Below are 25,706 nucleotides of genomic sequence, written 5' to 3'. Positions count from 1 at the left end.
GAGTTGAACACGTAATTTCGACCGAACAAAGTCCCTTTAAAGGAAAGTCTGTTCACTCGGCGGCCATATTTGCAACACCTCTGGGCAGCTATTTCGGGCAATCAAGACCAAGTCCTATCTATTTGAATGGGGGAATCCTGAAATCTCAAAAACTGCTTGTCGAACTCACAAATAAATAACATATTTCAAATCGGCAATAAAATCTGACATGAACTGTCCCATAAATGCTGTTTCTTATGCTCAAATAGCGTTAAAAAAGCTTATTTTTCAGGCTTGACCAGCCAATGTGCATGTGCAGTCCTAAGCAAGAGTCTCAGGTTTCTATGGGAACCGAGCCTCTAACGGCAGCTACAGTGAAGCAATGTCTTTACCAATCAGCAATTGCCTCTTTTACTTACGTAAACGCCATATTGCGCGTTGCAGTTTCTCCAATTCATAACTAATAGGAGTGAACCAGGTCTGTGAGACTGAATCACTGAGTTACTAACATAAACTCAAGAACTGGATCACTAAAACTAGTGAAAAAATACCATTTAGACTTGTTTTGTGAACTGTATCAACCGATTCATTGAAAACATTAGACTCAAATTGAGTCATAATTCGTTCATGATTCGGACATCACTACTAATGAACACACCAAGGCTTGATGATTTTCAAGGAATATAAAATTCACGAAAAATAATGACAAATTTTAATTTGGGGGTAAACTATGCTTTTAAATGTTTGTATGCAAGTTAGTCAGATGCAACCCATCTTAGTACAGGTTCACCCTGCTCACCTTCAGTCTACCCCAGTCATGTCTCATAAACTCAAAGGACGAATGTGACTCATCTGCCTTGCTGTCAGTCCAGACTGATCTTCACATGTTGTTTAGATGCTGGAGGACATGCGCTCCTTTTGCTTCTGATTCCAGTGGACAGGAGTGACTGACCTTGTCTATGGACAGAACTGCTGTGTTTGTCAGTATCGAGGAACCTGTCACATCCATCTTCAGCTAATTGTCGCATTAGATTATTGATGGCAGGTATGAATGTGCCTTAACGACACAGGGGCTGCCAAAACAGCTCTCCATAAAGAAATCTATAGGCTCTGTCAATTCTGCATGCTGAGCGATTAAGCTAGCCTCACTCCCAGTCTAACTCCCCTTTGCTGTCCTGGAGCACATGAAGGGGAAAATTGCTTTCACAAGGTAGCAGTGAGTTTGGATCCCATCACAGGGACCTCTTATTGGAATGTCATCTTTGATGAATGGATCCAAATGAACATTCCCCACATTGGAGGCCTTTCGTTGAGGAAAAGGATTGCTGCTGCTCTTGCTCTTCAGCAGCTGCTATCTGCTGATCCCTCTCACGGCAGGGGGAGGTGGTGTGGGTCGGCATAAAAAAGCTCAGCTTGAGGTAATTCATACCACTCTGAATCATTAGAAACACTGGGACAAAGTGGGCTTCTAAAACCAAGCTCAAGGTCGACCTTTACACTTCCTGCTTCCTGTTCACTTACTGATGTGGTTCAAATTCAGATGACTCATAAGAGATCTCACAATGGACATGATTGGACAAGCAAACTTGGTTATTTAATGAGTTATTTTGAAACTTTTGAGCGTTCAAGGTCCAAAGTGAACACAAGACTAGCAACTAAACGCAAGACAAAACTGGCAGGTATATTAGTTTGGGGTCAGTACACGATTTTTACAATTTTTTAAAGAAATTAATACTATTAAAGGGGACCTATTATGCCCCTTTTCACAAGATGTAATATTAGTCTCTGGTGTCTCCAGAATGTGTCTGTGAAGTTTGAGCTCAAAAATTTAAATTGTCAAATTTGCCCCTATTTGGGTGTGAGCAAAAACACACCATTTTTTTGTTTGTCCCTTTAAATGCAAATGAGCTGCTGCTCCCAGCCCCCTTTCCAGAAGAGGGTGGAGCTTTAACAGCTCACGCTGTGGTTGGTCAACAACAACAAAGTTGGAGAATCTCACGCAGCCAAAATGACGATTGTCAGTAACAGTGTTCAGCCTTACATTGTTCAAACCGTCGGACACTGATGGAGAGACTCAAGAAGAAGTTACAACTTTTAGAATGCAACTGGACGTTTCTGAATGGTTAGTGGATAAATTTATGTAGTTGCTGTGGAATTGATTCAACTCATCGACTAGCATGTGCCGTCATGTTAATCTTTTGTGCAAATCCAGCATTGAATTGACCTTCGTTTGTGAAGCAGTCCGGCGTAAAATGACGGCATGGCAACAACACTCTACTACAACAACTCTTCCTCTTCTCTAAAGCAGCCCAACATGGAGGCGTGTTGTTGCGTGTTCCCGGGGGCAGGGTTTATGTAAATTTTGGGGTTTGTGATGTCACCAACCCAGGAAGAAGCTCATTGTAGTCCCTGCCAGCCGTTTGTTTAAGTCCTTAAAAAGCGATTTCTGTAAAAGAAATTATCTCCCTTTGCATTGAACTTTGAGCGTTGTAACTTTGCAGATGTTGTTTATGTTCAAACTGCAACATTACACATGAACTAAAGTTAAAAAAGTGAAATCATAATCAAGAACCCCTTTAAATTGAAAAAAAGTGACAGTAAATATTTTTAACATTTATAAAGTTACAAAAGATTTCTACTTCAAATAAAAGCTGATAAATGACACTAAAATATATTAAAAAAGGGAATTTTATTTTAAATTTTAAAATTATTTACAATAACTGAAGGAACTGCCTTGATCAGTGAGTTAGTGAGTTGAACTTGAGAACTGGATCAGGGTTTTTTTTGTTTTTTTTTTCCCCAGAGTAGTTTTGTGAACTGGATGAACAATCATTGAAAAGTTTTTCAGTGAATAATGACTTAATTTTTGTCTGTTTCTCACACAAAGCTATCAAAATACTTCAGAAGACTCTGACAAAAGCGTACAACTTATGTGGACCATTTTTATGGTGCATTTTAGAGCCTGACAGCCCCACTTCTCATTAACTTTCATTATACTGAAGAGAGTAGCCAGGGTTTTCCTTAGAAATTCTCCTTTCGAGTTCCACAGAACAAAGACAGTTGGACCATGTTCAGTAATCGAGAGCTGCAGCTTATAAAACTATCTAAATCAAATAAGTTCTTTGTCTTATGCTTGTTTTGGACAAAGGCTGATGAAGACACAGCCGATCCCAAATCAGATACCACAGGCAGACCGTGTCGTACGCCAGAGTAGGATAAACATAAGCGCCTGAGTGTCTGCAGTATTTGTGGTGTGTACTCTCATGTTCTCTGCAGCGTTAATTGCTGCTGTTGTGCTATAAATAGAGAGCGCACATCCATGGCCAGGTTTCTTTGTCCCTCTCCTCTGGATTCAATATGCTGCTGCTATTTCTGTGAGTGCTGCACTCCAAAATAGCATCATTGAGCTCTAGTGGATCCCAGTGTGCTTGCCTGTAGCACTAAAAATAGCACCCGTCAGATATTTTCTCCTGCATGCCAACTGCATTCAGATGAGCTAAAGGGTATTAATATCCACCAGCAGCATTGTCATATCCTGCAAATGATCACACATAATGTGGGTGGAGTGTATTTTGGGGAGTGTGCGTGACTTTTATGATTGTGTGTGTGTGAGGATGAGTGTAAGCTGACATCATCTGGCTCAGATGTCTGCTCTATTGCGTTCACAGTGACCTCCTGTTTGTAGCCCAGGAAACCACACTGTGATCCTGTATGTGTGCACTGAAGCTGTAGGTAATTTTGACAAATATATATTGTAAATATAGTGTGTTATTGGGGGTGTAACGGTACATGTATTCGTCCTGAACTGTCATGGTACAGACGTCACGGTTCGGTGCATACAGTCAGACAACGAATACAGTCAGTCACAGGCAATCCAACATTGGTAATGTAACATTGTTTGCTAACCGCCACAACAGGAAAAAGCACAGAAGAAGAACAGACGATCTATGCATAGATATGTTTATGTGTAATCTCTCAACCAGTGTTTTAACCGTGGAAAGACAGCTTGAGAATAATATCTCACGTAGCATTACATTTACCTCAGGCAAGTCATTTAGTGTCCACAGCATATTAGTTCACTAGAGAAATGAACTATAGAGGAGAGCATGAATTGGAGTAGAAAAATAATTGTATAATTAGACGTAGAAGTTAATGCAAAACCTGCGTTATACGTAATATACATGTTTTTTGTTTTTTTATTTGAGTGTTGATTATTACATCTAAAAATAAATAGCAACTGTTTGGGCTCTGTTGTTAATTGTAAGCTTTAATATTATAGTAATTTGCAAGAAAGGGCTCCCTGTATGAGAGATAGATTGTTTTATCCTTAAGAAAATGTTAATTATAATAGAATTTATTTAAGAGAGACCCAATTTGTTCAATAAACCACTGTTTAATAAAAAAGAAAAAAGAAGCAATTTTATGTTTTTTAACAATTTATTTGTTTAAAATAGAGATCACGATTCTCCCAAGATTCTGAGTAGACAACTAAACAAAACAGTATATTTAAAAAATATATATTTTATTAATTTGAATTCATTATTTAAAAAAAAAAAAAAAAAAAAAATCGGTTTGACTGAATGATTCAATGATTCGCTCATAAAGACTAAAAAAATCTGCATTTTTGAACGAATCTCTTGAATGAATGATTCAATGACAAATACATTTTTTCTTAACAGTCGCTTGTCACCACCTACTGGTGTAACAATGTAATTGATACAATCTTTATTTGAAGCGTCAAATTTCAAAAGGTGATTTACTCTATTTTGTTTGCTATTGCAGACATCAGTATTTTTAACTGAACTATAAACTTTTATCCCAGTACTTCTGTGTTCATTTGAATACTGTAACACAGAAATAATGATTCTGTGTGGTTAAAAAGGCTGTTTGTGAAGCTGTTTCATACCTATGTGACAACTGCTCTCTCTAGGTCAGCGGCAGCGCCAACACAGATTGGAATGTTCTGCTGTGATTGTACTTTTCAAAAGGTTTTATAGACATAGCTTAATCGTTGACATTTAATAAGATCGCATGAATATTGTTATTCATCCAACTGTAAGAGAGCTGTAGGTTTCTCTTATGATCCTGTGCATAAGCAAAATACATGGCTGAAAAATGCCATGCTAATGGGTAAACCCACTTACATCTAGTTGTTGTATTGGCGGAGATGCATGTTGTGTGCAACTCCCCCTGAGCTCCTGTGTCTGTCCCCTCTGACTCCAGCCATTAATCAAACTCCCTGCAGTCAGACCTGCATAATGCAAACCAGAGATGACGACATGTGCAGCCCCCCGGCTCCTACCCACAGGAGAGGAGAGGAGAAGAGAAAAGAGGAGACAAATGTAAAAACAAACACATCAATAATTATAATTTCAGTGACATGAATCTGTCACAGTGGGGTTTAATCCGTTATTTGTTGTCTGACATTGTGCACAAATTATTTTCCAGAAAAATGTCTCATTTAACTACACTATTTCTCTTAAAGTCAACATGAAATGGTGTTCGTAACCCATTTTATATCTATAATGTGATATTCTGATTGAAACAGGACATTTAAAAACATACAGAATTCACGGATGAATTTTTCAAAATAAGATCTATAACAAGCACCTAGAATATATAGTGATTAGGGTGAATTTTTATTTTATGTCATGTTTGGCATGGGTAGGTATGACAATGTTGATATGTTTGGTCTTGGTGGAATAGATCTGCTACGCTGCTGCTGCTGCAGAGCAAGTAAGGGAGTAACGGGACTTGCTACTGCCAATACATATACGACACGCTGCTGTGAGCAAGTAAGACATGCTGCTGCTGTACAATATATCGTACATGAATTACCCATAGCAGATCTATACAGGTTGAGCTGGGGAAGGTGGAGGGTTTCTGAAAGTGAGGTACACCGCTAAGGCAAAAGCTACCCAAGTACTTTTGAAGGTTGAGCACACAAGCTCATTGGCTACTGATACAGCAGGAACCAATCAGCTGTGCCCTATAGATAACGATGTGATTACGAGCAGGTTGAGTTAAAGGACATCTTAGCCTGCGCCATCTAGAGTTTCATGACAGAACTTTGTATTTACTTTGTGGTTAACTCAACAAGAACATGATTTATTGTTTGAGTTTTTCAAACTTTATGATTCCTCTACAAAATAAAGACAGCTATATATTTTCATATTTAAAAGACCTTATACGGTCACTGTGGAAAATAAAAATATTTACTTTATTATGCATTTTTTCTACCCATCATCAGATGCATAAACATGAAGTGATATATAAAACTACGGCTATCAACAGAATAATTAATTGTGATTAATCTCATGAACTAGTATTTAGAAAACAGAATAAAACAGCAATAAGTTCAATTTTTTTTTTTTACAGCATTTTACATTTTTACACTATTTTTCACCGCAGACCCCCAAGATGTCCCTAGACCCTTGTACTAGAGCACTGTACTCAATGTGATTCATAATAGAAGTATGAATATTTCAATGACTGATAATGATATCTGTTTGCAAGCACAAGCACAAAAATAACCATAAAACATTCAAATGACTATTTAGGACTTGATTGTAGGTTAGTATAACACCTCATCCTGACCGCAGCTATCATTTGGCCAACTGACTCTCTGTCTTAATCTTAATATAGACTCTCTACTGTATTGGTGCCTGCCAATCTATCCCATAAATCCTTCCCCATTAATAGAACAACCTTGCAAACACAGACTGCATGGCGTATTCGCTAGCTATATTTGGCGCAAAATGGAAAAAAACAAAAACAAATAACACACAAATCTAACACCCACTGACTAAATATGACTAAATTCAGCAACACATCTATTCCTCTTTACTTTCAAACCAGTCTGGAAACACAATGCATTACTGACACATGATTATGGAAGATAGGAGGTTGTTGGTATGTTTTTAGTATAGGGTAAATTTGTGATAGATGCTCTTAGAAGGGGCAGGGGGGATACTGCCCCCTACAGGAAGGCATTGGGAACAGGATCTGTTTATATGAAGCACATGCCATTGAGTGAAGGTAATCTCACCACTACATCACACAGGCACACAAACCGCTGATATCATCATGAAAATCTTCGGTCTGTCTCCAAAAGAAGTGCATTTAAGATGAAGCGAAGATAAGCTGTCAGCTCTGAAACAAATTAAAGAACAATTACACAGACAGAATAAAGACACTGGAGTAACAAAACGTTGGGAAATACGAACTGATCCGTGAAATTGTATAACAAGCTGTTTAAAAGAATGAAGTAACAAGCAGTCGTTCATGTAATGGCAAATACAACCACATGGGAACTTTGTTAGGAATATTCCAGGCTGTAATACATGACAAAGCTCAAAATTGGACATAATTTCAAGCAATTATTTTCACACTAAAATCACACACAAAAAAACATTTTTTACATTCTTGAAAATTATGAGTATTTTAACTTGCAACGTCTCTTCCATTTTCACTTCCATAAAAAGCCTCACTGTATTTTTTCTTTTTTCTTTTTTTAAGGAAACAAGGGACAAAATCAAAATGAATTTTCATGGTAATCAAAATTATGCCACAAGTATTATATAATATATTCCTTTAGACACACAAAGCCATAAATGTTTATTATTATTAGAGCTGCTTTAAAGGGTTAGTTCACCCAAAAATGAAACTTTTGTAATTTATTACTTACCCTCATGTCGTTTTACACCTGTAAGACCTTCGTTCATCTTCAGAACACAAATTAAGATATTTTTGATAAAATCCAATGGCTCAGTAAGTTTCGAATCAGTGGTTCAGAGTGCCAAAGTCACGTGAATTCAGTAAACAAGGCTTTGTTACGTTATAAGTGTTTCGAAATTTAAATAGTTCACGTGACTTTGGCAGTTTAAAACGTGATTCAAACCACTGATTCGAAACAAAAGATTTGTAAAGCTTTGAAGCTTCATGAAGCAGTGTTTTGAAATCGGTCATCACTAGATACTGTTGAAAAGTCATTATTTTGTTTTTTTTTTTATTTGGCACACAAAAAGTATTCTCGAGAGTATTCTCTAATATTAAGATTGAATCACTGTACTCACATGAACTGTTTTAAATATGTTTTTAGTACCTTTCTGGGCATCTGAAAATGTTAATTATCTTGCTGGCAATAAAGGCCTCACTGAGCCATCGGATTTTATTAAAAATATCTTAATTTGTGTTTTGAAGATGAACGAAGGTCTTACGGGTGTGAAACGTCATGAGGGTGAGTAATAAATGACATGATTTTCATTTTTGGGTGAACTAACCCTTTAATTCTGTTTGCGTCATTGATCAACACTTCTCCGTTTATTTCTGTGAAGCTGCTTTGAAACAATACGTATTGTATAAAGCACTATATAAATAAAGGTGACTATTGTCAAAGACACAGCTAGGGTTATTATAGCTTTGAGCTGTAATGCCATAGAGACGTCCCTGTTGTGGGTCACGTACACATAAATCTGAAGTTGTAAACTATAAATAGATACCTACTAAAAGGATGGAGTGTAAGACCATCACCCATCTACTACTCAGTGGCTTTCCATACAATCACAAATCATAAAGAACTGACAAACAAGCAGCACACACCATGTATGCACACACTTGCACACGCACATACACAAACCCGGCAGGGAAGCAACGGGCTCTTCTTGTAGCTGATACTGTATCAGTGCTCAAAGCCAGTGAGTAGCTCCCTCTCGTCTGGGTTATTCTGCCTAATCTCATCACAAGACAAATCCCCTTTAGCCAAACACACACACAAATGCACCAAAGTCCATTAACACAGATAACAGGTTTGCACAACTGAGACCAGCTCAGTCAGACAGTTGTGGCTGCACCACACCATAGTGTACATCACATGTGATTCTTGTTTATTTTGTGTCTGTTAGAGAAGCAGAGAAGATGGATTGAACAAGGGTGAATGGGGGAGGAGGATGAACAGAGAAGTGGGTGAAGCTGAACAGTTTGCTTTCCAGGATCAGAGACCAGTGGGGCCTCTTCGTCTCCTCCTCCTCTGCTCTCGCACTGACATGACGCCCCAGGGGTCACCAGGGCTTTTCTGGGAGCGGAATGTACCACAAAAACAATCCCCGTTACACCCTCACCAACCAGAGAGGACATGGATGATACTAATCCAACATCACAAACCAACTAATGCGATTTATAACAGAACTGACCATGGACTCATTCCTCTTTATGTATGGCAAGGAAGTAAACAAATATTCGAAATTGAAGAAGGGAACAAGTGTTTAAAGTACCCCTATTGTGATTTTTTCGGATATTACTTTTCATGTAATGTGTAATATACTGTAGATGTTTGTGAATACAAAAAGTCTGCAAAGGTAAAAGTGCATGAACCGATTCCCAAAAGAAAGAACCGATTCTGAAATGAATGAAACGATTCGTCAGTAATTCCAGTCTTACTTCCTGCATGAACCTACATAGGTTTGTAACAAATTTGCATAATGCCATCCTATGGTCTTCATTGGCTGCCTAGGGACAACGTCTACTTTGACCCGCCCTCAAACACTGTAGTTGTAGCGGAGGCCTGGAAGAGTTTGGTTTTGTTGTCGACATGACAAGAAGATGCTGTTTTCTGCACTGCAAAAGCAAATCCACTTTGCAAATCCATGCAATTCCAAAGAATAAGGACTCAGGTTTGAATTGATACATTAAACCAATGCCATTGTTATTGTTCGAATCACGGTTTATATGTGCTGAGGAAGCCTCCGGAGCTGAAATTCAGATATGGTAATGGGTGTTTCATTTCCAACACACACTGTATGAGGAAGACCAATCACAACAGACTGGGTCATCTGACCAATCAGAGCAGAGTAGGCTCTTGGAAAGGAGGGGTTTAGAGAGACTGAATCCTTTATCGAACAGTTTCAGACACTGTGAGAAAAGAGGTGATGCTGCAATGTATATTAAGAGAAAATTAAAGTGTTTTTGACCTTGGATGCATATAAATCTTTTGTAGGAAACCTTTAAAATAGCATAATAATAGCATTTTAAGAATAATATGAAAAACCCATATTGACTGACTATTCTGAGTAGTGCTGTCAAAAGTATCGACTTCGATACCAAGTCGATACTGAAATTTTAAAAATGTTAAACATTTTAAAACACCTCTGATTGACCATTGTGTTCACGTGCTCAACATTTATGTCCGTGATTGGCTACAATGATCAAAGCTTCAAAAACATGTTGTAAATAGACATCAATGACGCTCTTCACCGAGCACTTACACAGATACACACGGGAGCATTTAAAAGCAGGCATCTATCAGCGGACCGGTTTGCTGATAAGACGCCTGCTTTCAAACGCTCCCGCTTTCAAAACATTTCAAACACTTCCGTGTGCTTTCAAACACTCCCGTGCGTTGATCATTGGAGCCAATCACAGACATATATGTTGAGCCCGTGAACACAATGGCCAATCTGAGGTGTTTACAAATCCGCTCAACGGCGCTCAAAGCATCACATTTTTTTAATTTCCGTACCGACTTGGTATCGAAGTCGGTACTTTTGACAACACTAATTCTGAGTAGTATGAGGATCTGAAATGTTTTATAAATACATTTACATCTTTGGAGACAATTGTATTGAAAAATTTAATTTATTCCTATGATGATAAAGCTGAATTTTTTAGCATTCAGTCTTCAGTGTCACATGATTCTTCAGAAATCATTCTAATGTACTGATTTTGTTCTCAAGAAACATTTCTTACAACAGCTGTGCTGCTTAATATTATGTGGAAATCGTGATCATTTTTCTTCAGGATTCTTTGATGAATAGAAAGTTCAAAAGAACAGCTTTTACTTGAATAAAAATCTTTTATAAGATTACAAATGTCACTTTAGATCTATTTAATGCATCGTTGTTGAATAAAAGTACTAATTTCTGTAAAAGAAAACTTTTGAATGATAGTGTATTTACCTGCATGTTATGTGACCATTAAAAGACATCAGAGAACCATGAACAACATGTAAATGTGTTGTTAAATATTAACTTTTAAATTCAGATGATACTTAAAGTATTTTAGGTCAAAAGGTCAAAGGGTTCGGGTTGAAAAATTTGAGAATCCCTATTCTAGGAGAAACAACAGAAATATTGAAGAGGGTTGATTTTTGAGTATTTGTTCCCTGATTCAGTTTTTTTCCCACTGCGGTTCTGAGTCTCAAATCCTGACAGTTTAACAGTTCAGTCCGTTTGCATCATATTCCTGAGGTGTTAATGTATTACCAGAGAGAATTAACAGATGCCCAGCAGTCAAATAAAAACCTGTCCAATAAAATCTGCAAACTGTGTGCGGCTGGTAACGCTCACGCGCACACACTTGGACGGAAGGAGCAGTGAGGCATGTTGATTTGACGTAGCACTGCTTTGTGCTGACAGCAGGAGAACACAGAGGAAACACTGAGTACACATTGTGCACACAGAGGAAACCTGATATTCCTGTTCCCAGCAGAGGACAGGCACCACAGTCGCACACCGTGAACACTCGCAAATTCACTCACTGCTCACACAAATAAACACAATACACACCTTTTTTTCCTGGTGTTACTTGGGTGTTTCTGTGATGAATGCTCAGATCAAATATGTAAAGTATACAGGACATACCCTAATGATAATCAACCTCCTATTGTACATAGAAACATTGCATTTTTTTCTACTGATGACAGAAGTGATGAGTTTACAGAAACAAAGTGTTCCAGCATTACTGAGAATTATGGATTATGTACAGTTTAGGACTGGTTAAAACTGTTGTCAGCTGGTGGTCTGTGAAAGATTTCAAGAGGTCCATTTGTAAATTAATATATTAAAAATTAATAAATAAATTATATTTTATTTTATTAATTATTTATTAAAATTAATGTTTTATATATATATAGGTCATTGACGAATAAGATTTTTAAAGGTGTAAAAAAACAAAGGAGATATAATTAATTTTGAAGTTTTATTAAGTGTTAACAATGAGATTATGTGGTTTCTATAATCAATTAACACTGCTTTTGTCATTTTTTACAAGATGGACAAAATTTGTCACCAAAAAAGTCAACATTTTGGTAAAACCAAAATTTCGGTTTTACCGAATGACACTTTTGGTTATACCGAATGAAAATATTTCCAAACAATGCTAACAGGCTGATATGTAGCTAGCTAGCTAGCTAGTTAGCAAAAGGACAATCAAACATTTTATATTTAGTACAAGTTTTTAAAATATTACAACATTTTCCATGTTTTATAGCGGTTGTACTGAATGACCTGATGTTTCGGGACATGCGTATGAGAAATTGTGAATTTTTCAAATAGTTAAGAGAGAGTTAGTTACTTTGCTTCACGACCATGTGGTCCTTTGCAGGTGTCTGAATGATGTCACATCCTGTCACATGATATTGACCGCATGACTTGATCCAAAATGGTCCCTTTATATTGGTTACTCCGAATGACATCAATGAAATTCATTTTTCCGGACATTCTTTCTCATAACAAAGCAACGGCTTCTACGCATAATTTTAATACAATTTTGCACTGTTAATATATGATGTTATAAAATCATGCCAGAATAAAAAATATATACATTTACTACATTTTAATCACAAATGAAATGGCTGTATTGGCCTTATTGGACAGTTATTGGACGGTTAAACCAAATGACATTTTGACACTTCAGAATCTTTAAAATACACTATATTGCCAAAAGTATTGGGACACCCCTCCAAATCATTGAATTCAAGTGTTCCAATCACTTCCATGGCCACAAGTGTATAAAATTAAGCACCTAGGCATGCAGACTGCTTCTACAAACATTTGTGAAAGAATGGGTCACTCTCAGGAGCTCAGTGAATTCAAGCGTGGTACCGTGATAGGTTGTCACCTGTGCAAGAAGTCCATTCATGAAATTTCCTCACTACTAAATATTCCACAGTCAACTGTTAGTGGTATCATAACAAAGTGGAAGCAATTGGGAACAACAGCAACTTAAAAGGCCATGTAAAATCACAGAGCGTGCTGAGCAGCTGCATTCAAGCCTTACATCACCAAGTGCAATGCAAAGCGTCGGATTCAGTGGTGTAAAGCACACCGCCACTGGACTCTAGAGCAGTGGAGACGTGTTCTCTGGAGTGACGAATCACGCTTCTCTGTCTGGCAATCCGATGGACGAGTCTGGGTTTGGCGGTTGCCAGGAGAACGGTACTTGCCTGACTGCATTGTGCCAAGTGTAAAGTTTGGTGGAGGGGGGATTATGGTGTGGGGTTGTTTTTCAGGGGTTGGGCTTGGCCCCTTAGTTCCAGTGAAAGGAACTCTTAATGCTTCAGCATACCAAGACATTTTGGACAATTTCATGCTCCCAACTTTGTGGGAACAGTTTGGGGATGGCCTCTTTCTGTTCCAACATGACTACGCACCAGTGCACAAAGCAAGGTATATAACATGGATGAGCGAGTTTGGTGTGGAGGAACTTGACTGGCCTGCACAGAGTCCTGACCTCAACTCGATAGAACACCTTTGGGATGAATTAGAGTGGAGACTGCAAGCCAGGCCTTCTCGCCAACATCACTGCCTGACCTCGCAAATGCGCTTCTAGAATAATGGTCAAAAATTCCCATAAACACACTCCTAAACCTTGTGGAAAGCCTTCACAGAAGAGTTGAAGCTGTTATAGCTGCAAAGGGTGGGCCAACTCCATATTAAACCCTACGGATTAAGAATGGGATGTCATTAAAGTTCATGTGCATGTAAATGCAGGCATCCCAAAACTTTTGGCAATATAGTGTACCTTTATATGTAGTAAAATATAATTGAAACCTTTTGGATAGAAGAGATCTAGTTGTACTACCTTACATACTCTGGATGTCATAATTTTTTTATTATTAAGGCTATTGGACAAAAAAAATGACCCGTCACATCATTGACCCATACATAAACACATTAAAAACATATACAAGCAAACAACATGTAAATTAATTTGCTTGTATATGTTTTTAATGTGTTTATGTATGGGTCAATGATGTGACGGGTCATTTTTTATATATATATATATATATATCAAATGAATATAAATTTATTCATTGTTTCATATATTATATATTTTATTTTAGGAATTTGATTTATTATAATTTTAGTAAAAATGTATCACAAAATAGCAAAAAAAAAAAAAAAAAGTAATTTAAAATGAAGCTGTCTTAACTTTGTCTTGACTTATAAGTTGTGTTTTCTCTTGGTAACAGTCATTCAGTGCAACAGTGTAATAAATACATATATTGCTGCATCAAAGATGACCATGTTTATTTTGACTTTAATCTGGGACTCACTAAAGCTGAAATAGCTCTGTCACTCAATGTTAGACCACTTCAACATCAGTGTCTGATATTTGAGAAGGAGGCAACAACTTTAACACCATAAACACTAGGGACATGTGGTTAATTACATTACCAGCCAGCTCAAGAGACCACAATGTTTACATGCTTATAGAATCATTTTCATTTTTTTCTCACGATCAAAGTCAAGATACGAGAAAACAACTTTTGCTAAGTTGAGAAACTTAAGTTGTGATCATAAGAAAACAATAATGCACAGCCTCTTAGGGCTTCTATAATATCTCTACAACATTATACTCATAGTTACACCACTAGTTGTAACAGCATGCTTGCAAAGAAAAGTGTGATAGAGCAGTTTTATAGACATGAAATGCTTCTATTACTAATAAGCATGCAGGTCTGAAACTCATTCAGACAGACACGTTGTGTTCAGACTGAGCATTTGACAGTCATGCAGCACCATGTGCAAACAGCTCTCTTCTGCAACAACAATCCCAGTGTGTTTCTAGGAAACGGTCACTCTATAGAGCCTTTGCAAAGCAGCTTACAGACGCGGTCCAGTCCACGGCCGGCACACGTGTGAAACGTGCACGCTCACGCACACTCATGCATGCACGCTCGCAGGCCTGGCCTAGGCACACTCTCTTGGAGCCACAGAGACAGGAGGAGGAGTTTCAGCTAGAGTGGATTGGTTCCCATGCACAGAGAGGGGAGTGTGTGTGTGTATGTGTGTGAGTGTGAGTGTGTGTGCGCAGCGGCCCTCCCAGTCAGATGGACTTCAGCACGTTTACTGGAGCAGCACACCTGCGTCCTAACAGCTGAGACACACATTGTTCAACCTGTTTCGTTTCAGGATTGTCAAAGCTTATGTACAGTCTGCTCTTACAGTCATTGTGATAAAATGACTTTCATAACAGCATATATTATATAAAATGCAGGGAACAGACAAACTTTTTTCTGCAAGATCTTCATTCTTTGAAAACTCCAATCATATCCAGTATGTCAATTAATCGGCCGATAATTTGAAAGTTACCTGCCAGCTGGTACATATATTATATATATATATATATATATCATTATTTTTATAGGGATTTATACATATTTATAAATTCTTATACATCTATATGTATACATATAGGAATTTATACATATTAAAAATACAAATTGATCAGTGAGGCCAGATATCAAAAACATTTCTGTTAATTAATGTTGAAATAAAAAATAAAAAAACTATAATTATTAGATGAAAAACTTGGTAACTGACTGAAATAAGCTAAAGTATTTAAATTACTAAGTGAAAATAAATAAAAACTAAAACTGAAATAAAAATATATTAAATCTAAATAGTAATATTTGAAAAAAAAAAAAAAAAGTCAAAAGCACTAAAATAAAAATAAAACTAAAACAAAAATGAAAACTGAAAACATAAAAATAAAAGCTAAGTATATTGTAGAACTATAAAAATTATACTTTTTTCCAAAGGCCGAGAGGTTCCTAAATATGTGTGCATGTAAATGATGGGTTAAAGCATTTGTTCACTTCAGAATTCAAATTTCCAGATAATTTACTCACCCTCATGTCATCCAAGATGTTCATGTCTTCTTCAGTCAAAAAGAAATTAAGGTTTTTGAGGAAAACATTCCAGGATTTTTCTCTCTAGTGAAATGATCGGTCATTTTCTTAAAAAATAAATAAATAAAAAAAATATTATATATTACATATATACACACTTTTTTAACCACAAATGCTCGTCGTCTTGCACTGCTCTGCGATGTGCCACACATTACGTAATCATGTTGGAAAGGTCACGCGTGACGTAGGCGGAAGTACCGAGCAAGTGTTTACAAAGCGAAGTCAAATGGTATTCACAAAAAAAAGGTAAAACAACAATGTCAGATGATTTTAAAGTTGGAGGAGAAAAATAGATGGAGTTTTTCGCCCTACCGTGGTACTTCCGCCTACGTCACACGTGGCCTTTCCAACGTGATTACGTAAAGCGTGGCGCAATGCAGAGCAGTGCAAGCCGAGCATTTGTGGTTAAAAAGTATATAATTTTTATTTTTGTTAGAAAATGACTGATTGTTTCGCTAAACAAGACCCTTATTCCTCGGCTAGGATCGTGTAGAGTGCTTTGAAGCTGCACTGAAACTGCAATTTGAACCTTCAACCCATTGTACCCTGTTGAAGTCCACTATATGGAGAAAAATCCTGGAATGTTTTCCTCAAAAATTACTTTTCGACTGAAGAAAGAGAGACATAAACATTTCGGATGACATAGGGGTGAGTAAATTATCAGGAAATTTGAATTCTGAAGTGAACTAATCCTTTAATAACGAATGCGGATGATGCATCTGTCTGGTGTTACACACATTCTTCAACAAGTGATCTCAGCTCACACTACAATTATCATCATCATCAGCAGCGCTGCCAGGTGAATCAGCGTTATGTCTCCTCAGAGGAATATTTTTGTCACATGAACGCATCATTTAATGATGTAATGGTTAAGTCATATCTATTGTAGTTACTAGCATCATCACTCATGTGATCTGCGCCACCTGAATGCGAAAAGAAATATCATATCACTTTATTATAGCACTAAGCCCACACTGCTGACCTCACCCAAATATAACGATGATTGCAGCTTGTGTCATTATCTTAATCATCTTCATCATTATCACCATCACCAGAATAGAAGCACACAGCATGTACTCAGTCATTCTGTTTGCACCACTGGGAGAAATTCATAGCTGTCATCATCAAGCTCTGCATTTTCTCAGAATATCTGACTATCAAAGGGGCCAAACAACACAGCATAATGTCCCCACACTGATCCGGACTTGGTAGCAAGTTATTTATTTTCATCAGGCGATCAACTTGTTCTGTGCCAGAACTTGTGTGAGTCCATCCCTGGCGCAGCTGAGGGCAAAAGCTCCGAGATCAGTAGAGAAATGAACCCACAGGAGCGGTGAGTCAGATCTGAGTCAAGCCCTGCTCCCCACACAGTCACGATGCTGCTGATAATATCAGATTCGCCAGCTGACCTTCTGAGGGTGGCATACAAGGTCTACTATGCAGGATACTTGGGTGTTTCTTCAACTATGGGCACTTTTGGTCCTGAGGACTTTAGAAATTAAGGAATTCTGGAACTGTAGAAATGAATCTCCCTTAAAAACTTTTTCAAACTCACTAATTATTTCAACTTGGCTCCTAACAAGTAGATATTCATGTGTCACAGGAAAATTACATTTTTCCCCACCACCTGAACCATCATGAACATATTTATTTCATAACATTTTATTTCATATTTATTTCATAACATATTTATATTCATTCTGTGAGGTGTAAATGAAAGAAGTGGAAATTGCATTTTCAGTATAAAACTGTAATCTTTTTATACATTTCATTAATATACATAAAAAGCTATCAATTACAAAAAGTTTAAAATAATATTTTCAGTCTTTTTGCATAATTTGACAAAATAATGCACAATAAACATATTATATATATATATATATATAAAATAATACATATATACAATTTTATAGGATTATTTTTTAAAGATTATATACATAGATTATACATACATATTTATATAATTTTATAAGATTATTTTATATATATTACTTTGTTTATATATGTTTATATATATATATCTTTAAAAATAATCTAATGAAATAGTACTTATATACAATATATATATATATATATATATATATTCACATATTTGTATAATTTTATAAGATTATTTGTAAAGATTCTGATTTTATATATATATATATATAAAATCTTTAAAAATGGTATAGATACATAGATAATTTTTAAGATTAGTATTTTAAAAAGTTACTCTTATCTTATTACATTATTACATTATTATAATCTTAACATATGCATTATTAAAAATGTATAATCATATATAACCATAGTTTTTAAAATGGTATCATAGTTTTAAAAATTATTAATTTGAATTAATTTAATATCATATTTAAAAAAAAAAAAAAATAACACAAAATTTAAATAATAAAACAAAATGAGTAACAATTATCCATATGCTATGATTAAACATCTTGGACAAATGTAAAATAATAAAATCTAGATAAAAGGTATTTGAAAAGTAGCAAAAACAAATTATGCCATTGTGAAACAAAATTTTAATGTTACATATAGCAAAAAGAAAAATGTTGTGACAAAAGTGCCTGTAGTTGAAGTGACACCCAGTTACACCCACGCTGGAACTTTTCTGCTGACTTTTGTCCCAAAAACACTACTAACCACACAACAGAGAGAGAGAGAGAGAGAGAGAGAGAGAGAGAGAGAGGGAGGGAGGGAGAGAGAGAGGGAAGGCTGCAAAGGAAAAGGAGAGTAATACAGGAATTTAAAGAATCTGACTTGTTTGTGTCGTAAATATGCATTTGCACCAAGAATTCAGTGAATCAGGCAAAAGGCAGCAGGAATGGAGACTGGGATCTGCCCACAAAGCTGAGATCAGTTGTGTTTTGAGCAGCTGCCCTGTGCTTGACCCCAGAGGTTCACATGCTGTAAACTGGACAGGACAATGGGAGGACTTCATTAAAGCAATTCACATTGTTGTCCTGGGCGTCAAGCTACACTGAGAAGCAGGACTGTAAAAGCAAGACCCTGCATGTGTGCGTGAAGAAAAAGTGATATACTGTGAGATTTGGAAGAACAGTTGACTAAGAGTGCAAGTTTAGGTCAGTAAAAATGTGTGTATAAAGATTCACTGTAAGCACAGGATTACTCACTGTGCTCTGGGCTGCAGCTGGGACTGCTCCACTTCACTGCTTTGGTTGTCGCGGCAACTCAGTGCACGGCACGGGCACGCAGAGGGCACAATGCCAGGTAAAAGGGGGATGTTGGCATCGGCCTGTGGTTCTTCCAGCTGGCACTGCCAGGAACTCGGATACCCTGCACGGCAGAGCCAACTTTATTCAAACACCATCTTATACTTGTACTAAATCTGCATAGATGTCATTACAATACTTGCTTGAGGAATATATTTGTATTGCATTTCTTTGAAGCTTGTCTTAAACCCATACATATTAACTTCACACTATTTTAACATTAAAATGTGAACACCTCCCATTTATTTACATGCTGTATTTACACAGGACCAAAGCCTACACTTACCTAAAACTTTAACATTTCCCTGCTAAAGAAAACATCTGAAACCAGCTTAGACGGGTTTGCTGGTCTTATCTAGTCTGCTAGTCTGGCCATAAGGGAATTCATAAGGTTATTGTTGATATTAGAGGTGGTTTGGCACCAGCTGGTCTGACTGGTCCGTTGGATGGTTTTAACACATTTCAGCCAGTCAGGCTGAGAGACCAGCTGACCAACTAAACGAGCTGAACACTAGTCAGGATGGGAGACCAGATTAAGCAAGCTAAGACCAGCAAACCATCTTAGTCTGGGTTAAACTGCTTAACCAGGGTAAGTTAGCACCAGTATTTCCTACAGAAAACACAAGTCTAGTTCATTTAATGTAGGCTTTACTAACCTATTACGCATTTTAGTAACATATTCAGCTAGTATGTAGCAAATTAACAAGACATTCCAAAGAAAAGCAAGCACAAACTAGCAATGACTCCATAACGAAGAAAGTCTGCTTATCATGTTACCATACAGTGGCCTTGATTTATGAAGCAATCTGCATGACTGAACAACAGCTCTTTGTCCCCGTGCTTTCTAATGTTCAATCTGATGTGTCTTGACAACGACTCTCTCCTGCCCTCTATTGCTCGTTTGGAAATATTACAACGATAAACAAAGCAGATCCGTGGCCCAGTTTTCATGACCTTGTATTTGATTGTTATAAATATTGTCTTCCAAAATGTTGACTGTTACGCAGAAACATTCGTCACATTAGTCTTTTTTTAATTAAATAAATAAATAACTGAAGATTGACATGACCAAAAGAAAATGATAAAATTAACATCTGTTAATTACCTAATTAATTAGCGTTGCTAACTTTGCGTATCAAGTAAATAAAAACGAACACATAAAACTAAAATAAATGTTGAATTTGAAAGTCCTACCTGTTTATATTAAACCTGGAGCAAAATATGGCAATGGTTAGAGCTGAACTTGTCGACCTTAAACGTCTGATAAATTGGGGCACCTTGCCGACCAGATGGGATGAGAAATCCAGTCACATGAAAGCTGTTCATAACAGCGTATGAAACAGCAGTCTCAAGAAGGAAAGTACGCGGTTTAAACCTAAATTATTAATTGACTAGTTAGCTGCCGCGGTCCACTAGGGGGCCTCAGTTAACTTCCTGTGAATCAACAAATTTTTAAAATACATCGCTAAACCTAAGCACGAGTGAGTTTTTTTTTTTTTTTTAACCTTTAATAAAATAAACACAAAAAATTAATAAAACAAAAAAAACATACTTTGAATGAGAAAAACATACATACACATACATATATAAATAATTACTTTGCATCCATTAGGCTACCATGATCACAGGTTTAGCTGTAGCATTATGGTGACCCAACAGAAGCAATACAATAGGTTCTTTGTAGATCTTCATGTCAGGCAGGAGAATCAGAAGTGGTCAAACCCCCACACATATCCTGAAGCTGCCAAAATCATGTGCTGCACCAAAAGCATATCAAGAGTTAGTGTAAATAGTAAGGGTGGACTGCAGCCAAGCAGCATGTGAGAGGGAGAACAAACAGCTCAGAGGACTGATCTGATGAAGAATTGGCTAATCTGTCAGTTTTATGAAAATAATGCTGCATATTATGATTCAGAAACATCTTGGCATTTACAACTGCTGGTGTTCAGTTTAACTGGCATGAATGGTGCTACAGTACAGTAGGTCATAGGTTCAATTCCCTGGAAATACATGAACAAAATGTATAGCTTACATCCCAGTCAACACATAACTGAACATTAGTTTATTTTTCTTATTTGTTATTTTTAGAATTAATTTGCTTTAGAAACATTCTTTTTATTAATTTTAACCGTATTGTTCCCAGAACACTGTCAGAACCAAAAACAAATTTTTTCAAAACATTTTTTTTTTTTAATGTTATAGCTCAGACACTACAAGTTGCTTTGGATAAAGCCTGTATTTTAATGTTTTTGGACATTTCATTTTATGTTACTCGCATTTAAATTAATTTAAATTTACATTAAATGCAATTATAGTGTGCAGTGCTTTGTTGACCCACTTAGATAGGACTTAAAGGGTTAGTTCACCCAAAAATGAAAATTCTGTCGTTAAGTACTCGCAATTATGTCATTCCACACCTGTAAGACCTTCATTCATCTTCGGAACACAAATTAAGATATTTTTGATGAAATCCGAGAGGTATCTGACTCCTGCATAGACAGCAATTTAACCACCACTTTCAAGGTCCAGAAAGATACTAAAGACATTGGTAAAATAGTCAACGTAACAACAGTGGTTCAACCTTAATGTTATGAAGTGACGAGAATACTTTTTGTGCGCAAAAACAAAACAAAAATAATGACTTTATTCAACAATATCCTCTCTTCTGTGTCATTCTCTTACCCTGGTTACATTCAGCACTTCCAGGTTCTATGTCAGAACGCCAACTCACCCCATCCAAGTTTTTGGGTGTCTTTGTGTGAGGTCCCCTGAGACAGCATGCACATGAACAGGACTAACTCAACATTGCCAAATGTGATTGATATACAATAAAAAATGTCATGCAAGTAACAAATCACTAGAATAATTAAAATAATGAGCAGCATAAAATATGATTTTCCCTTTTACGGTTAAATTACGGTTATGACATGGTGTGAACACAGCATAAGCTTGTTGTATTGGTTCAGGAGGAATTGTAAAAGGCGGCTGCTGTTTGTTTGCGGTGCTCGGTAACGGCCTACAAATCTGCATAGCCCATAGCCCCATGGAACGCGCTGATGACGTGTGATGTCTGCGCGAGCAGGGTGTGAACCTTATTCTCAATGAAGCACAGGGTCTTACACTTGATGAACCATGAAAATCATCCATGCTTGTCGGGGCATGGGTGTTAAACATGTCCTATAGGGTTTAAAATCTGTCAAAGGAAGGCAAACATTATAAATCCAATATATGCCATGGGGGAACCTCAGCACATGCACATGCACATAAATCTGCTGAAGAAGTTAAGATTTGACATCTTTCCCTTCCTTTCACCAAAAATTTAAATAAAACCAGTACATTAACACTCCTATAGATGTTATGAGCTCATGTTGCTATTCTGCAGACTGGTAACAGGGTCTCCCCTCAATCTGCCCTCCATGAAGACCTTTAAAAGCTAAAGAGGCCAGCTATCTTTCCTTTATAGAGCAGCATTCTGTTTTCAAAAAGTGAGGTGCTTCACGTTGTTTCTTTCGTCTCAAAACATCACCGACACTGTTATCACAGAAGACTCGACTCGACACCAACCTGTATGTTCTGTTGGTTTCAACAGCAAAGATGAGAAATGAAATGTAAAGGTGCCAGCTGTTTCACAGTAATGTGAAACTGTGATGTCTAACCCTGGGGCTTCACAGAGCTGATTTTACTGCATGAAAGGTCTGCAAGTCGCTTAAAGTGCTTGTTATACAGGTTGAGATAAAACACTTGTACTAGCCTGTGGTCTTGTGAATACTTGCTAGCAGATGAAAAAAATGGCCACCCAGAAACACACACTAGAAAGTGGTGTTATGTGCTTCTATGATCTCAGTTTTTGTTGATGTAAAGTCGTGATTTAAAACTGAAGAAGTATAATATGTATAAAGTGCATACCCGTAATTGAAAATGCATTTGTGGTGTACTTCAAATCAAATCTTAAAAGTATAATTTTTAAAAACTGTACTTGCAGATAATAATATTAATGATATTAATGATATTATCATTAAATAAATAATAATGAAAATGAAAACAATACATTCAAGTATTCTTTCCTTAATAAGTAGCCTACTCTTTTTAAAATTCTGCAAAAGTTTACTTCTTTTAACAAGGATAAATGCATAGAAATATCAGATTTTAATGATATTTGTTTAATTAATTCAGGATAATATGCTAAATAGAATGTTACAACATGTTGTGTAAAGACTATATTGAGTTTTGAGCAGCAAGACTTCAGATTTGCAAAGACAGTAGTGAAGACTTCAGATTACGCCAGCTTTGGATCGACATACAAAACTATCAAATATTATCCTTATAATTGTTAATTATCCTATATTGTAATCATTACAAGCACAAGTTGTAATTGTTGCCTAACATGTTTGTTGAGTCTACTTAACTGAAAACATGATGTTAACTAAGCACATAACAACATATATTATAGCTGTATGCAGTATCTGATTTCACAAAGTGCAACATGTTCCTGGATCAACATTTTGTCAAATTTAGGCTTACAACCAGGGTGAGGTGCTTCTACATCAGTGTTATTCACCTATCATTTTGGGCATAACTTATGGGTAGACTTCGGTTTAGGGGTAGTTATATGGTTAGGACTAAATTTTCAGACAGGAATGTTGTCCCAGGATCAACAAAACACATCTAACTCAGCAAAATCAGGACGTGCTGTATATCACTGCCAAATGGACATTACTTTGCTACACTCATTTCTGACTGATAATAGAAAAGTATTCTGATTAAGTAAAAGTATTTCTGTAAAGCTGCTTTTCTTATTGCTTACATATTCACAAAATCACAAAAAAGGATCTCATGCTCCAAGAAACAATGCATTTCTTAAATAAATGTACGAACAAATGGAACAAAACATGTGGAAAGCTGTTGCGCAGTAAACATACACCCAGTCCTTTCAATCAACACTTCACTTAAACACACAGCTGATCTTAGATCAGAGATACAAGGGTAAATGTTACACCAGGGACTCAGGAAAGACAAAACAAATACCTCACTTTGCCCCATTGATGGAGACAGACTGTCAGATCAAGGCAGAAACTCAAATCCAGTCATTTCCTGGGCTGTCAGGGGCCATTGAAGTTTGTTCAAGGGAGCCATTCATGTACTAAACACATATGACAGTCCAATGCACAAACAGAAGCATTAAAGTCAGAACACCAAAAGTCAAGTTCCCCTGTTTGTAGGCGCTTTCAGGTGGGGGAAAGATATGCTATATTACTGTATGTAGCATTTTCAACAACAACCATTTTGTGTAGTAACATTACTTTTATTATATATCTTTTATAATATAACATTATTTTAATACAACTGTGTGTGTATATATATACATACATATGTATGTGTGTGTGTGTGTATTGAACACCTAAATCATACACAATCATTGTGTTCAAAAATGTGGATTTCTTTTGGTTGTATTTTACAGTATGGATTTCTGCCATGGATTAAAAGTGATCATTTATCAGTCTCTCTCTGGGCATCATGGATGACTCGAGGAATTTGCAGAGTTCTTCAGGGCCTCTTACAGGTTGTAAAAAATAGGTTGCACCTGCAATTCAACTGAGACCTTTAGCTTAAAATAGGAAACAGAACTAAAGGAAATAATTTAAGTGCAAGCACAGAGAACAAAAAAGAGTGTTAGTGCAAAGCTATATGGCTTTAAACAAGGTAGTTTGTCAAACAGACACAGCAAATTAGCTAACCTCAGGATTGATGATGAGCTATTTTACAGTAATTTGAGGGTGTAAAATCTGGCTAGGGAAGATGTTGAAGAACTGCAAAATAAAAATAATTCAAACTTTGTCTCTGATTCAAAGCAAGGCCTTATTGTGAAATTCTCCCTTTATTCACATTCCTTTCTGGTCATTTTTCTCAGTTAAAAGCTTTTGAGGTTTAAAATATAAAGTACACTCTTAGAAGAAAAGATTCTGTATAGAGCTTTAAAAGGTTCCGTCAAGCGCTTCACCTTTCCATCATGGGATCATTTTATCAATTTAGTGTTAATTAATTTTGTTTGAAATCATTTTTAATTATGTTTTATCACTAGAAAAAAAAAATTATGTAAAGTGAACACCTGTGAACCATTTATTCATGAGTTACAAACAATAACCTGTGAAAGTGAAACTTAATGTAAAGTGGACACACACAAATCATGTATTTATTAATTATTAATACACACACAGAAGATAGTATTTTTTATAACCTAGCATTTCATTCAGGGCTCCAGCTGAGGGTCAGATGTCGATTGCAGCATCGGAGAGAGGGCTGTTATGCTCTGGAAATGAGGGTGACGCTGCCCACTGTAATGGTGTGTGCTTATGCTGACTCAGATTCAGAGTTTACAGCCATGCTTTCCCGGGTGTTCCGGATGTGCATGGAAAACTTGGCAGTATGGAGCTATATTGGTGCCATAAATATGGAATGCCAAAAGTGCCAAAATCTGCATAAAGTTTTTTTCCTCTCTCACTACCTTCTTGGATGGGGTGGCTGTGCGCAGA

General features: G+C 36.6%; 1 long non-coding RNA gene across 2 annotated transcripts; it reads right to left on the bottom strand.

The window, feature by feature from the left end:
- Positions 1 to 5,123: 5,123 nt before the first annotated feature.
- On the bottom strand, positions 5,124 to 20,687 carry LOC127506004 (uncharacterized). Of its 2 annotated transcripts, none has more exons than XR_007927874.1 (3): positions 20,371 to 20,687; positions 19,078 to 19,240; positions 5,124 to 5,277 (listed from the first exon to the last, which is right to left on the bottom strand). It is a non-coding gene; the product is annotated as an uncharacterized LOC127506004 (long non-coding RNA). The 2 variants fall into 2 exon arrangements; XR_007927873.1 differs by lacking the exon at positions 5,124 to 5,277 and adding an exon at positions 18,237 to 18,857.
- Positions 20,688 to 25,706: the final 5,019 nt, after the last annotated feature.

The sequence above is a fragment of the Ctenopharyngodon idella genome, chromosome 23, assembly GCF_019924925.1.
Source record: "Ctenopharyngodon idella isolate HZGC_01 chromosome 23, HZGC01, whole genome shotgun sequence".
Classification (NCBI taxonomy): Eukaryota; Metazoa; Chordata; class Actinopteri; order Cypriniformes; family Xenocyprididae; genus Ctenopharyngodon; species Ctenopharyngodon idella.
Note: the sequence above shows the minus strand (reverse complement) of the source record. Positions and strands in the feature narration are given on the sequence as shown.